This window comes from Portunus trituberculatus, chromosome 41 (assembly GCF_017591435.1).
Source record: "Portunus trituberculatus isolate SZX2019 chromosome 41, ASM1759143v1, whole genome shotgun sequence".
Lineage (NCBI taxonomy): Eukaryota > Metazoa > Arthropoda > Malacostraca > Decapoda > Portunidae > Portunus > Portunus trituberculatus.
The window spans coordinates 21,393,906-21,397,853 of NC_059295.1; positions in this window are offsets into that span (position 1 = coordinate 21,393,906).

Below are 3,948 nucleotides of genomic sequence, written 5' to 3' on the forward strand. Positions count from 1 at the left end.
TATATAATATTATATATATATATATATATATATATAATATATATATATATATATATATATATATATATATATATATATATATATATATATATATATATATATATATATATATATATATATATATATATATATATATATATATATATATATATATATATATATATATATATATATATATATATATATATATATATATATATATATATATATTTTTTTTTTTTTTTTTCAAAGGCAAGTTTGTGGAAAACTGGCCCATAGTTGCTTGATTGCAATCTCAAGTTTTGCCAGTGATGATGTGTCCATACCATGCAGCTGTCTCTTCATGTGCGCCCATAAGCTTTCTATAGGACTGATATTTGACCTGTTGCCATGCCAATCACCAATGAAGGGAACCTCACAGTCAGTTAGCCACAGCTTAATAGATTTAGCAACATGTGCAGGAGCAGAAGACATCAAGCAAAAGCTCTAAATAGTTGTGTTGGTTCACTTTAACATTACCAGGAAGAATAACTAAATTACCAACACCATAATATGTAAAGCAGCCCCAAACAATAAAGGATGCTGGGTGCTTCACAAACTTGGAGCTGTACTTAGGATGCAAAGGATCACTGCCTGGCTTGCAGTAGACTCATGATGACGGTGTCCCAATAACAGGCATTTCTTGTAAATTTTTACTCTTCTACTTTTGCAGTGCAATTAACAGGGGATTTCTTGCAAGCATGGTAGCATTTATAGCCCAAATGCTACCATGTCCTGCACACTCCTCACAGACATATGTTCCAGTATTCTATTTACTTTTTTTTCCATGCAGTCAGCTCTGGTTCTTTAACAACCTGCCTGGAGATACGTGCAAGGGTTTTTAAAAGTGGTCTTACGAGGCCTACCAAAATTGGGAAGTGGGGCAAATGCAACAGCTTCCCCCACTTCCCTGAAACGTTTTACCAAGCTGCTTGGAAATAATGGTAAATCATGATCAGCCTTGTATTAAATGAACACCTCCTTTCGTTTGTCCCTATTTGTAGTCAATTTGGGCAAGTTGAAAGGGTGGGAGGAAGTAAAATAATAGTGCAAACAGCCTACGCCTGGCACATCAGACGTGCAGTTCACCTTCTCTCTTAGGCAGCTGAACAGCTACCGAGGCGACTCAGACATTGGCAATTATGTCTCAGGAGGAATAGAAAGTCGCCAGTTAGTAGTGCAAAAGCATTAGAACATGTTGCAGTCCGGGGAAGGTAAGCCTCCTCCACTTACTGCGTAAAGAAATGACGTCAGCCCTGTGATGTCAGAACTCTCTGCGCATACTATACATACACATAATGCCCTCTGCAAAAATGAAACATTACTATAAATGAAGAAAGAAACTCTGAATGTATCCCAGTTTCTCATATGTGTATCTGTACCTGCCGACTTTCCATTCCACTTCTAGAAGACCTGCATCTTTGTGAGGCATTATTGTCATCCACATCAGCATCACCCAATCTGAGGCAAAGCTGGCAACACCATCATTAGAAACTTGATCCCTTAAAAACAAAAGGCAAATAATAAATTTTACATGAATCAGAATAAATTTCTTTAATCAATAATGGTCCTTCACTGTTTTTTTTTTTTTTTTTTTTTTACATGGACAAGTTCAAAGTTAATCTTTCTATATTATATTTTTGTATATAGATTTGTCTATCACTTATAAAGTAACACATCTATTATGTCCAGAGTGTGCTGGCAAATATTGTAACACTAATAGTAACCTCGGGTTGCCTACATTTCTTTAATTCAAAACACACATATTCTCTTATGGTAATTCTTTTCACACATAACTATTCTAAAATTACATTAAGTATACAAATACCTACACACACACACACACACACACACACACACACACACACACACACACAACACACACACACACATATATACACACACACACACACACACACACACACACACACACACACACACACACACACACACACACACACACATATATATATATATATATATATATATATATATATATATATACAGTGGAGACTAAATACTCAAACGTCTAAATACTCAAACTTTTCAATACTCAAATGCAAAAGTTCAATTTAATACTCAATAAAATATCTGATAGTCGAACATCCACATACGTGGTTGTAAACAAAGGCTCCCTGGCGTCCTCCTTACCCATCCACCAGTTGTGACTTGTGCTGCCACGGTCATGAGAATAACATTCTCCTGCATTCTATTTGTAGTTTTTCATTTATAAACTTACATTAACACCAAAAGCTTATTAGTGGTGAAAATATCTGGTAATCAAACGGCTGCACATTCGGTAGTATACAAAGCTCTGTCATCTCCCTTCTCACATCCGCCACTGTACCGTTCTGATACCGCATTACTGGTAATACCAGTATACCGTAATACCAATATACCAGATGCCGGTGCTCATCCCTAGTACTGCTATGTCTTTGGAAAAACAACATTCTCCTGCGTTCTGTCAGTAGTTTTTCATTTAGAAACTTATGATGCCACCAAAGAGGCTTATTAGTTATGAAAATAAGGAATTTAGTGAGAGTGCAAGTGTAAGTGAGCCACAGCCCTCCATTAGTGGATATATATATATATATATATATATATATATATATATATATATATATATATATATATATATATATATATATATAGGGTATAAATGGGCAGGAGATTTTCTCTCAAACATATTTCATTAAAAGTGATGGCAAGCTCTGCATTTATTATTTTCTTCAAGGTATTTTCTCTATACCTTAGCAAGGTTTTATATTCTTTTTCAAGACTGCTTATGGTTTGGCCATAGCTAACCATGGATGCTAAATCCCTGTGGGCAGAGCTGCTGATTGGCTGTTTTGTCTCGTTGCTTGGTGAGCTCACCAAGCAACGAGACAAAACATTCAATCAGCACCTCTGCCCACTGGGAGCAGCTCATTTTGATCCTGTATTGGCTGCTTATAAAGCGCACGGAGAGCAGAAAACCTCATTCTCGCCAACAACACCCGAGAGATAACTACCACAGACTTCCAGCTACTGAAGAAGGGTCAAGGAACCCAAAATCCGGATTTAGCATCCATGGTTAGCTACGGCCAAACCATAAGCAGTCTTGAAAAAGAATATAAAACCTTGCTAAGGTAGAGAAAGAAGAAAATAATAAATGCAGAGCTTGAACTTTTAATGAAATATGTTTGAGAGAAAATAATATGCAGATATATATCACTTTATAATATAAATATATATATTATATATATATATATATATATATATATATATATATATATATATATATATATATATATATATATATATATATATATATATATATATATATATATATATATATATATATATATATATATATATATATATATATATATATATATATATATATATATATATATATATATATATATATATATATATATATATATATATATATATATATATATATATATATATATATATATATATATATATATATATATATATATATATATATATATATATATATATATATATATATATATATATATATATATATATATATATATATATATATATATATATATATATATATATATATATATATATATATATATATATATATATATATATATATATATATATATATAGCTTCCAAAGCTAAGATATAGGAAATTTGCCCTTTGTCTCAATTTATGAATACATAATTCATATCTAAACAAAAAAATGTAAATATTCAAAATGAACAATATGAAAAGTATAGTACACACACACACAAACAGTTCATCACCATTTACTAGTTTGATTTCATATACATATATATATATATATATATATATATATATATATATATATATATATATATATATATATATATATATATTATATTTTTTTTTTTTTTTTTTTTTTTCCCAAGAAAATAACTAATTTGTAAATAATGACATCTGTCTACTA